Genomic DNA, 13,331 nt, shown 5'->3' with positions numbered 1-13,331 from the left:
AAATAGATAGTACATGATAAGAACACTGATGAATCACTTATTAAAATAACAAGAACACAAAGAAAAAAACAAAATGAAATAAAATACTAAAATAAAATTGTAACCTACATGTACCGTACCACTGTCCTGGCCTGAACTCATAGTTCTTCTAAACTATAAAGTCATATCTGTGTCCTACACATTTGTTAAATTCCCTTCTACAGTCTTCGTTCATTCTCTTGTTTTTTTTCTTTTGGAAATAATATTGCAGGATATATTCAAATGATAGTATACAGCACGTGTCAAACTCAAGGCCCGTGGGCCAAATGTGGCCTGCCACGTCATTTTATGTGGCCCGCGAGAGCTTAAAAGGTCTGATTGTCTTGTAATAAATAAGTCAAAAAGGTGCATTGACCATAAACTACATTTCCCATAATGCATGCCGATTATGTTACCTACAAAGTGACGGCATCCCGCCAATAGATTGCAGTGTTTCCACATCAATGTCAGTTTCCTGAACAAGTGGAATTGATCCCAAATGTCCAGGAAGAGAAAAATCGATGCAGATGGAAGGCTGTTTCAAGAAAGATGGGAAGGCGAATATATGTTTGTGCTTCAAGGAGAAAAAACGGTATGTGTTTTGTGTTATGAGGCAGTGGCGGTTGTCAAAGGGTACAATCTACGTCGGCATTTTGACACCAAACACGGAGCTAAGTATGCCAAAGTGAGACTTCAAGAAAAACAACAAATGGTGCAAGAATTAAAAGGCAAACTGTGATCGCAGCAGGATGTGTTCAAGAAAGCCACAACCAAAAACAATGCAGCAGTGAAAGCTAGCTTTATTGTGGCTGAAGAAATTTCCCGTGCTGCAAAGTCTTTTTCAGAGGGTGCATTTTTGAAGCAGTGCATGCTGAAGGTCTGTGAGCAGGTGTGTCCCGACCAGATACAGACTTTTAAAAATGTGACTTTATCAAGAAACACCATCGCGGACCGAGTTAAGGAACTAGCAGGAAACCTAGCAACACAGCTGGCCGAAGAGACACGCAGCTACATAGCTTTTTCATTAGCTCTTGATGAAAGGACAGACAACACAGATACAGTGCAGCTATCCCTTTTTATTAGAGGCGTGAAGTCGGATCTTTCTGTCACTGAGGAGCTGTTGGATGTGGCTGCCATGCAGGGGACCACAACGGGATGGGACATTTTTGATGCGGTTCTTGGAGCACGGAGACGTGCCGTACCATACAGAAGTACAGTGGCTGAGTAGGAGCAAAGTCCTCAAGTGATTTTTTGAGCTTAGGGAAGACATTGCTCTTTTCATGCAGAGTAAAGGAAAACCCTTGTCTGAACTGTCAGATCCAAACTGGCTGTGTGACTTTGCTATGTTGTGTGACATAACTGAGCATCTTGCCCAACTGAATCAGAAGCTGCAGGGACACAAACAAGTCATCACGCAAATGTCTGACATGATCACGGCCTTCCAGCGTAAACTTGACCTATGGATGTACCAAGTGAAACAGGACAATCTTGCCCACTTTCCTGTTTGTCTGAGCATCTCAGCCTCATTCCCTGGTACTTTTTCATGTACTCAGTTAGCTACCAAACTGAGCCGGTTAATCAATGAGTTTGATCAGCGCTTCTCTGACTTTAGAACACAGCACTCAGGCTTTGCCATCTTTGCCAGTCCTTTCACCACCAATGTCTGCACTGCACCCCAACACCTTCAGATGGACTTAATAGAGCTTCAAAGCGATAGTGGCCTGAGAGCAAAGTTCCAGGATGCTGCAGTCAAGGACTTTTACCGTCAACTGCCCCCTGGTTTGATGCCACAGCTTCGACTTCATGCTGCCCGTCTTCTGTCTATGTTTGGGAGCACCTATCTGTGCGAACAGATGTTTTCAATAATGAATCTAAACAAAAACAAGCACAGATCACGCATCACTGATGACAACCTCCATGCTGTTCTATGGATTGCCTCAGCACAAGACCTTAAACCGGGCATTGACACACTGGCCACGGAAAAGAGGTGTCAGACATCTGATCAGAAAACACATAGGAAAGCATTTTTAAAAACCTAATTAAAATATAATAAACTGTGTTTCAACCAAGAAGAAGCTGTAAGCTGGCTGTAAGTAAAGTGTGAGTTAAAAATTATACACCATAATGATCTTTGAAACAACTTTATTTGCAAAAATGAGGTACATCAGCTGATAAGAGTACTCTCTTAATTTGTTATGTTATAAATTGCATTCTTTAGTCTCTCAGGTGCAAGAATTTTAATTTGTGAGCTATGCAAGGTTTTTTTTTTCACAGATTTCAGTTGTATTGATATGTACAGAATAACATGCACCTTTTTTGTTTTGCAAAATAAAGTTGTTTTAAAGATCATTATGGTGTATAATTTTTAACTCACACTTTACTTACAGCCAGCAAAATACTGCTCCTAAGTGATTATAATTGTGTTATAATGTCATACAATTGCTAATAACTTTATACAGAGTTGTCACTACTAAAAGCTCTTAAAGTCATCCTATAACATATTATTGATATTTATAAGGCATTACGCCCTTTCTGTAACCGAGCATTTAGTATCTGTTCTATGTTGAGCAGTTCTATGTGTGTCTTTACTACTGGCTAGAGTAAGGATGGTTATAATGTCTTATGTGACCCAGGACTTCAGATTCTTGATTCAGACACTTGTCACTTGAGTATGCAGGTATAAACATTATAAGTGCTTAATTTATAATAAATTATGTCCACACTTGTAATACTTTATAAACCTTGGTATAAGTTCTTATACATGATTATACACCATTATAATGACATGTATGAAGCATTATAAATGCATTATAACGTGTTATGCATGTGCTCCTAATGCATTATAAACTAGACCTTCATAGAAAGTGTTACCACATTTTTCTTTTTTTTACATCTATGCAAATATATATATGTAATATCTGTAAGCTGAATAAGTAAAAAAATTCAGAGTTATTTAACATTAAGGATTAGTTGCATTTATTTTACATTATATTTAGTTACATATCGCTACATTTATACTGTCTTACAGTTACATTTGGCCCTTTGAGGGCAGCTATTATGCTGATGTGGCCCTTGGTGAAAATGAGTTTGACACCCATTTAACATAAGCATGGCATATCCTGTGTCAGTTTACAGTATTTCATGAACTACAATTGACTCATAAGCTAAATAAATAAAGGTAATATCAATTAAATGAAGAGAAGGAAATACACATGTACACACTCTCATTGGCATATATCTCATGTACACTGTTGCTGTATAGTTTACATTTATGCTTTCACTTTTTCCAACATCTGTGGCCTCGGCCTTCGCGGCCCGTATTCTTCCTACTGACAAGTCAAAAGAAAGTGTGTTATAAAAAGCCTGAAGCCAGTGATGTATAATTAAATCATGGCAATTTTCCATTTCATTACCACCATTTCTTTTGCTGCTGTTAGTCCGCAGAACAAGTTTTTTTTTTTTTTTTTTTTTTTTGATGTCTTGATAAAGCAAGACCAGAGTCATCATTCAATAGAATCACATTTGGAAAGCATGGTATACAAGTCATAACAGGTAATATGTCATAGTATTCATTTTTCAGTTGCATGTGCCAATACAGTCACTAATGTAAAGTTATAAGTTTCTTAATGTTTAACTAGAGAGTTATAAAAGTTATTGTGTCATTTATAAAAAACGATGAAGTATTAATTTTGCGGTTACATGTGCTGATATCAAGGGTGTAGAATTGGGATCAGGGATTGGAGGGACATGTCCCCACCAATATCCAGGGACTACAGTATTGTCCCAAGCAATATAGATGCAAAACAAAGCATTTTCAAGTTTTGAAAGATTACGTCTCCCCCTAATTATGCCTCATATTGGTTTGGTCCACTGAGCACATGGAGCCACGGGTCTCTCTTTTTTCTACTAGTAGAACTTAAAATCCTGAATATATTTAAACAACATGATGCTACACTGTTAATTTGAAATGCCGTTTTCTTTAGTTTTTTAATGTATCTATTTTGTGTGATGTTTTGCCTTGATTTATTTCAAGTGTTTTTGTTGTTGTTGTTTGAATTTTCAGTACAGCCAGTAAATTCAGTTCTGTGTCTGTATGCGGTTCATTCATTTTCACCCAGCTCCATAGTCAAACTTGTACTAGACCAACTCCACTTATCGCATTTATTATTCTGTATTATGATTTTATATTTTTCTTAATATTATTTATATGCATATTAAGTGTTACATCATAAGTGTTACATAAACCATGGTGAACTAGCCAGGAGTTGGATTTGAAAATTAATGAATGAATGTTACACTGAGTAAAAAAACTGCATCATGGAACTTGTGATGCAAAAGTCCATAAAAATTCCAAAGTCAGTTGTAATTTCCACCAGTCTTTATTGTAAAATAATGAATTTCTCAGTGTCTAACTAGAAAGCTATAAAAGAAATATGTCATTTAAAAAGACGATTAAGTATTAATTTTGCAGGTGCACATGCTGATACAGTCATAAATGTAAAGTAATTAGTTTCTCAATGTCTAACTAGAGAGTTATAAAAGAAATATGTCAGTTAAAAAGAAAAGAAAATATTAAATTTGTAGTTCCAGATGCTAAAACTGCCATTAATGTAAGATGAGTTTTGAGTTTTAGATTCTGACATTTCTAAGCAACATTTCTGCAGTGGCTGCATGATCCATGATGATTCATATAAATAGATATAGTCACTCTTCACTCTGTTGCATCTGTTGAATCCTTGTTAAACTAATCTAGCCTTTCTATCAGTAAGCGGGACACTGAGGTCACTGACATTGTTTTCCATGTTGACTAACAGAAAACGGACCTATTGAAGCCCAAATGTGATGTTAAGTGTCTTAAACTGCATCCAGATGGAATCAGGTTGCTATGGAAAAGACAGCAACTTTGCAGGATGTGTTTCCAAACTGAAAGCGGTATGAGGTCCCATAAGGTTTAGTGCGTCTGTACATGCTTGTGGCGATTCTCCACATCCCACACATGAGAAAATCTCAGGAGGTTTTCCTGTGTTTTGTTTTTTTGATGGTTTTCTCCATCAGTGAACTGCCAGGGAGCTAAATATCAGCCATCAGCAACCCAAAAACACAGTTACTAATTTTGTCCTTTTTTGGAATTCATTCATGTAACATATCATCTTCAGCAGTGGGTGTGTGAGCCTACAGTCCCTGCAACCACTGTCACTGCTGCCACGGCCAGTTTGTGAAGGCATGGTTCTCTTAAATGGCACCATTAAGTGTCGCAATTGAGCTCGTCACTCATGCTCATTCAGGTACATCCCTGCTCAGACGAGATCATGGATGTAATTAAGACTTGGATAAGACATGGCCGCTCAGCCTTGCCTTCAGTTTTGCCCAGTCACCTCTTGGGGTATTGTGGTGAAAAATTACCCAAAATGGTGGTTTCCCACAAAGATACCAGCCTCAACTCTAATTAAATTAAGAAGGAGGGAAAAAGGAGATAAATGTGAGGAAAAAGGGAGGAGGAATATATATGTAGATATACAGCGAGTTCCTCTTTCACCCCCCCACTCCTTTTTTTTAAAATTTGTTCTTGTTTTGGTCTTTATCTTGGTCTTACTTTGTATAAACTTGTTCAGCTGTTTATGTACTTGTCTTCACTTGTTCTGTAATCATTTTATTGCACAATAATAAAAAAAAGAAAATCCGTGTGAACTAAAAAGAAAAAAGAAGAAAATTTATCTGAAGCATTATATCATCATTATAAAAGAGAAGGACACCTTGAACTGCAAACAAAGTCAGTTATGACCCTTTTTGCTATGAGCTTTTTATAAAACTTTTAGAAAGCAAAAAAGTGATTTAAAAATATGTGATGTCATCATGGGTTGAGCAGGAACTCGTGGGCCAAGTCTGTAGGAGAAACCCTTCTGTGCTGCTTCAGCAACGTTTTTCTTAAATAAGGATGAGTGACGAGTTGATTTGGAAGACGTAATGATGCCATTTAAAGGAATAATACCCTCACAAACTGGTAGTGGCAGCAGGGATTGCAGCCTCCTGCACTCCATGAACAGGATACACCCCGAAGCTAGAAACTTTCTTTGGCATGTGTGCCAGAGGCCGTGCTACAAAAACGTATTTATCTTAAAGGCCTCTACACAATTACAACATGAATAAAATGCACAAAATATTTCGACCTACCTGACTATTCACTTCAAGCGAGACATGATTTTTGGTTAATTGTTATCCAACAACACACCATCATCATTCTGAAGCTCATTGTGTATTCCTCTCCACACGCTGTCATTTAAGTCATTGTCTCTGTAATTGTTTCCTTCAGTCTGAAAAAGTAAAAACCACGATGTCGCTCAGCAGAATTCTGCCGTTGATGTGAAAGCTGCCATTGGTTTAAATTATATCATTAACATGCAAATTATTTGCACAAAACAAAAGTCTGGTGTGAAATGTCCTGAAGATAGGAGGTTTGTTTTTACAGAAGCAAGTCATAACTAACTTCAGGGAATCCTAAATGCTCAGTCACACATTGCTGACCAACTTTTAAGTCTGTTACCTAGCAACAGACACTAACTTTCTCATCTTGATGGGCTAAAAAAATTTGTAACCGTTGGATTTTTAAACATCATCAACTGTGACATCATCCGTGATGTTATCATCTGTGATGTCACAGTACATACTGATGCTTTTGAACTGGTGACATCATCTCTGAGCTCACATAACCTAAAGAAATATGTGAACTTTAACGTCATCAGTGAGGTAATACAACAGGCCAACCCTTTTATTTGATTGGGCACCTTGTTCTGTATTAGGCACCCTGCAAAAATAAATAAATAAATAAATAAATAAATAAATAAATAAAAGCGGCCTGTATGGCTGTCTCTGACTGGGCGTAGGATTCATGCCTGGTCTAAGTTAGAGGACGGCTTCAACAGTGTTGGTGCAGCAGGTCCCATCTTACCCTAAATCCCCCCTTTGCAACCCGCCCTTGACCGTCTTCCTGTAAGGGAACAGGTTGCATTCAGCCAGAGGAAGGCTTAGACCTTCCTGGTGCAACAGGCCCCTATGAGTGTTCTACACGGAACACTCAGGCTACGAGTATGACCATCGTAGCCACGGGCCTGTTGGCAACCCGCCCCTTAAGTCATCCTGTAAGGAAGCGGGTTGGCTTGAACTTAGTCTATAATCATCTGCTCGACCTATATATACTAACTTCTGCACCTGTGACATCACTGTGATGTCATCGGCTGTGACATAATCTGTGATGTCATCGGCTGTGACATAATCTGTGATGTCATCATCTGTGATGTCATCATCTGTGATGTCACAGCACATGCTAATGCTTTTGAACTGGTGACATCATCTCTGAGCTCACATAACCTAAAAAAAATGTGAACTGTAATGTCATCAGTGAGGTAATAAAACAGGCCAACGCTTTTATTTGGTTGGGCACCTTGTTCTGTATTAGGCACCCTGCAAAAAAAAAAAAATAAATAAGTAGATAAATAAAAGCGGCCTGTATGGCTGTTTCTGACTGGGCGTAGGATTCACGCCTGGTCTAAGTTAGAGGAAGGTTTCAACAGTGTTGGTGCAGCAGGTCCCATCTTACCCTAAGACCCCCCTTTGCAACCCGCCCTTGACCGTCATCCTGTAAGGGAACGGGTTGCGTTCAGCCAGAGGAAGGCTTAGACCTTCCTGGTGCAACAGGCTCCTATGAGTGTTCTACACGGAACACTCAGGCTACGAGTACGACCATCGTAGCCACGGGCCTGTTGGCAACCCGCCCCTTAAGTCATCCTGTAAGGGAGCGGGTTGGCTTGAACTTAATCTATAATCATCTGCTTGACCTATATATACTAACTTCTGCACCTGTGACATCACTGTGATGTTATCAGCTGTGACATCACTGTGATGTCATCATCTGTGACATCATCTGTGATGTCATCATTTGTGATGTCACAGCACATGCTGATGCTTTTGAACTGGTGACATCATCTCTGAGCTCACATAACCTAAAAAAGATGTGAACTGTGACATCATCAGTGAGGTAATACAACAGGCCAACCCTTTTATTTGGTTGGGCACCTTGTTCTGTATTAGGCACCCTGCAATAAATAAATAAATAAATAAATAAATAAATAAAAGCGGCCTGTATGGCTGTCTCTGACTGGGCGTAGGATTCACACCTGGTCTAAGTTAGGGGAAGGCTTCAACAGTGTTGGTGCAGCAGGTCCCATCTTACCCTAAGACCCCCCTTTGCAACCCGCCCTTGACCGTCATCCTGTAAGGGAACGGGTTGCGTTCAGCCAGAGGAAGGCTTAGACCTTCCTGGTGCAACAGGCCCCTATGAGTGTTCTACACGGAACACTCAGGCTACGAGTACAACCATCGTAGCCACGGGCCTGTTGGCAACCCGCCCCCCAAGTCATCCTGTAAGGGAGCGGGTTGGCTTGAACTTAATCTATAATCATCTGCTCGACCTATATATACTAACTTCTGCACCTGTGACATCACTGTGATGTCATCGGCTGTGACATCACTGTGATGTCATCATCTGTGACATCACTGTGATGTCATCATCTGTGATGTCATCTGTGATGATGGTGCAACAGGCCCCTATGAGTGTTCTACACGGAACACTCAGGCTACGAGTATGACCATCGTAGCCACGTATGTGAACTGAAGTGATTGGTAACCTGCATAATACTACAAACTCTCTGATGAAGGCTTTGTGCTGAAATGCGTAACCATTTGTTTTTTGTGACATGAGCCAAATAAATAACTGAAATGTGAGTATTTTGTTCACCCAGACTTGAGATGTGCTACCTTTTTGATTCATTGAACATATAATTGTGGAACAACTTTTCCACAGTTGTCTCTACACCTTTATATGCACAAAGTAGAAATGGACAGGTACAGTTAACAGATAAAGGTATAAATGACAGACTGCTCCCTGTAAAGACAACTATAACTGGATTATTTTAATATTGACAAAAGCTTAGAAATCTGATTAATCACAGAGAACTTCTGAAGCATCTTTCATTGATGATTTCTAAGCAGATTTATGGAGGTTTGATTGTGATGGACATCAGAGACGTCACACTGAATGATATCAACATGTGTTTCAGCTTCAGATTTGGATTTGTCCTGCTCAATATCTGTACTTACTACAGACTAAATCCTGTAATTTCATCTCCCTCCACTGGGCTTTAGTCTCTCCATTGTTACTGTTCTGACCCCAGAATCTGAAAGTTTCAAGAGTGTCTTACATGATCCTATACAGAAACAAAAGCTCTGAAAGAAATTACAGTGTGAAGACGTGGATGAAGTGAAGAAACTCATCGTCCTCAGTTTTGCTTCTCAAACTCTGCACTCATCTGGGAAGAGAAGAAGAAAGGGGACAACAGGTTATTAAATGAATTTGTGACTATCTTTCTTTATGAACTACAGAGAAACTAAGTCTAGAATATTGTGCTGTGAACTGTAGACAGACCTTTACAAGCACCACATGCAGCTGACACAAAGTCACGCATCATTTCATATTAATATCACCGCTGCAGATAATTATTTCCCACAAACCAATGAGATGCATCAAATCTGTACTTGATATACCAACGTTTGACATTTAAACTTTGCAGCCTTAATTAAATATACATTCATGCTGTAAAGGTGATGTGATGTAACATCATGTGAAATCAAACAAAATCTGCTGTAAACTTGTGTCTGTTTCAACCAGGGGTGGAGGTAACGAATTACAAATACTTAGATTACTGTAATTAAATAGTTTTTTGGGTACTTGTACTTTTATGAGTAGATTTTCAACTCAGTGCTTTTACTGGTACTCAAATATTCATTACACTATGTAATCCTCTTAGTTACTTTTAAAATCATAGTTGAGTACAATTTGAATTAATATCCAAACCTTTCACCTGCATTTTAGTAGCCAATCAGGTGATCTGATCACAAACAGGCCAATGAAAACCAGGACATATGGATGAAAAACAAAACACTGCAGCAGCACAATTCATAGATTAATCGATTAATCGCCATTGAGAATTTAAACAATTACAAATGTATTCATGGATATTTAATCAATCAGTCAGAAATGGCACTGCACCACATTTGACATTGTTTTGTCTGGTGGAGCCTTTTGTTAAATAAAGAAACTTAAACTTAAAATGACAAAGACATTAAAAAAATTTGCAGCCCTAGTTGGAGGAGGTGACGGTGACCCCTGAGCAGAAGTGCATTTCTAACACAGTACTTTCACCTGTAATTGAGTCATATTTTTGTAATGTAACAGTTCTTGTACTTGAGTACAAATTTTCAGACCTCTTTCCACCACTGGTTTCAATCTGGACTCTCTCTTCCCATGTTTCTGTGTCTAAGTGACCAATGGAAACAACAGTTTTTTAAATTCATGTGTGACAAGATAAGAGTGATGAAGGAAGAGAACTTTCTAATGTGACCAGTGAACAGGTGGAGAGTCCTAATGATGCTCGGGGTTGATTTGGACCAGTTTAACCAGAACTCTAACTGGGAGCGGGAAAGTCAGCACTGACACTGCAGCCTGTTTGTCAGCTGTCTCACTCAATACTTGTCTTGTTACTCACTTCGACACATAAACTTGGGAAAATACACACATCACCTGTTAAATGCTAGGAGGAAAAGCAGCTACATTTAGTAAAAATGAAGTGCAACAGATGTGGAGAATTATTCAGTGCAGAGCAACAGGTTAAAGTTGCGTCTACCTCAATGCCAAAGTCGTCAAATCCTGAAATCAGATTGCTGGCCAGAAAGCAGAGCGAGACGAAAAACACAGAGAAAGACAGACAGACAGACAGATTTACATCGAACATGACATTAAAGCGTGATTGTGGACAGCAGCAGTGTCTCAGTATGAAGTGTTACTCACCATAGCATCGATTTCTCTGGGACTGACGTACTGCGCCAGAGCCTTGTAGTCATCAGGAGACATTGGCATCATGTTGTTCTGCAGTCTGGACGGATGTCTGGACCAAAGGTACAGAAAAACACCTACGTTAACTAAATCTATCATGTTGGGATCTTAAATGTGTTTCAGGGACTGATGCTCACACTTTTGAGACTGATACAAGCTCCGTCTTCATGTTGAGAAGTTGAGTTCGGCGCGCAGAACTGTGATATTGGTGTCTGCCCCAGGCAAACTGCTGAATATTTAGCGCTCTCAATATGCGAGTCCAAGGCAGTGTGTCCCATGGTTCCAAGCTTGAAACCTTTATGGCACAAACAACATTGAGCTTCCTACTCATTACCTGGTACAGGCTGAACCCAGTGGTATTTAGAGGCATTTAGCCATAACGGATTAAAACACCACTTGTCCATCTTTGACTGACACTGACTAGAAGTTCCTGCGCGAGCAACGACTTCAGTGGGTAAGTCACAAGCAGTGTTGCCAGATCTTGCAAGAGAAACACGTAACCGGGCCTCACACAAATGACTGAATAACTGACTGTAAATGGGACTGTGTTTTCATGTGATCCTAACTTTGATACAAATTGATTTAAAGTTCTGAATATTAGGCCTGGATGATAACACGTTAGCAATGTATATCCTCGACAGCAATAAGAAAACAGCACGATAAAACGCTGGATAATTTGACGTGTAAATGCACAACATGGGAGCACAGGTCCCCAGCTCATCACCAACCTGTAACATCCCTTGACAACGGAGCGTGCTGACAGTGACACGTGAACAGCCAACCATCTAACAGACAGTCCCACGTGTGCTCGCTGCCTGGCTCATTGAAACAGCCTATCATATCCCTGGACGCTATGAGTGACAGGCAAACAGCTTTGGGTTGCGGAGCCAACAAGCAGACAGACTATCCTGTGTTTCAACAACAGATCGAAAATATCTGTTTGACAACTTATGGTGCTGAAAAAAATAAGACCTTTCAGAATGAGATTTAAGACTTGTGAACAAAATTCAATACCTTTTCAAGGACTTAATTTACGATTATTAAATTTAAGACTTTCAAGTTTTTAAGACCCCATGGGTACCCTGTGGATGGATGGATGGATGGATGGATAGATAGATAGATAGATAGATAGATAGATAGATAGATAGATAGATAGATAGATAGATAGATAGATAGATAGATAGATAGAGAGAGAGAGAGAGAGAGGTGTGTCGAAGAGAGGGAGACAGGTGCATTTTTTTCTGCTTAGGCTCCGATTCTGTTTAGTTTTGACTTTGTCTGCCTGCAGCTACATAAAATGAAATTGTAAATGATATTTGCCTCTGAAACATGATGGAGAAGAAGAATCAGAAAAATACAAGTAGTCAAGTATTGTACTTGAGTAATGTGTGCAGGTATGTGACTTACTCTCTGAGGGTTTGGGGTAGTACTTCCTGAAGGCATTGTTTTTTGGATGTCGGGGTAGAGGAAGCGGAGCGGGTTCTTGGGGATGTTTTTGGTGGCCATCACCTTGTAGGTGCGGATGATGTCAGGCAGGGAGGCGGCGGTCAGCTCCTTCTTCTTGTATGGCTCCACAGAGTGGAGGACCAGCTTGCCTGAGTTTCAAAATGACAGATATTATGAACTCAAGTTCAAACTGTGGAAAAACTTAGCTCTGCTTTTGGATGTTCTACTGAAAGAAATGTAAAAAAAAACAGGAAGTACCATTCATTTCACAATATTTTACTTTTCCAAATGTGTTGAGTTTGACAAATCAAAATGAGTAATCCTTATTATAAGCTGACATGAGTGACTTGTCCTGAATTTTCCAATTGAATTTTTCGATGTGCTTTTCATGTATGTGCTCCCAACCGTGCGGGACTACTTATGCGCCGAAAATCCGTCGGAAGAAAAATAATAATAAGAAAAGTATGGAGGGTTATATATAGTGTGCCCCCTCAGGCACACTGAATAAGGCTCGTTATAGTGTCCCCAGGGAGGTTTTCACCAGCGTAGCTTCTCCATATGGATGTTGTTTTGCAAGAATGCATCTACTTTTATACTGTTGGCCTCCAAGCTGAGGGTGACAGATGTCACACTGTCTTTCTGTTTCTTCGGTTTAATTCTCAGCCTGTTTATTGCTATCCCAAGCTGAATACCATCTCCCTTGAGAGAGGGCAAAGGAAAGGGTCAGAATGTCAGATAGAAATATGCTGAAGACATGAACAAAACTTGTTCATCTTATAGCAATACAAGACCCTGTTTCCCAGTTTTAAGTGTTAAAAACATGATGATTGACCCAGATGATGACACTATGAAATGTCACCTTATTGCAGTTCATTCTGAAGGGAACATGAGTGTTCAATTCATCCAATAGTTGAGACATTTC

At 39.5% G+C, this 13,331-nt stretch overlaps 1 pseudogene; it reads left to right on the top strand.

Annotated features, from left to right (window-relative positions):
* The first annotated feature begins 517 nt into the window (after nucleotides 1-517).
* Nucleotides 518-8,686, top strand: LOC146312693 (general transcription factor II-I repeat domain-containing protein 2-like; annotated as a pseudogene).
* The last annotated feature ends 4,645 nt before the right edge of the window (nucleotides 8,687-13,331 follow it).

The sequence above is a fragment of the Lutjanus erythropterus genome, chromosome 16 (genome assembly GCF_056507025.1).
Source record: "Lutjanus erythropterus isolate fLutEry1 chromosome 16, fLutEry1.hap2, whole genome shotgun sequence".
In the NCBI taxonomy this organism is placed as follows: domain Eukaryota; kingdom Metazoa; phylum Chordata; class Actinopteri; order Lutjaniformes; family Lutjanidae; genus Lutjanus; species Lutjanus erythropterus.
Note: the sequence above shows the minus strand (reverse complement) of the source record. Positions and strands in the feature narration are given on the sequence as shown.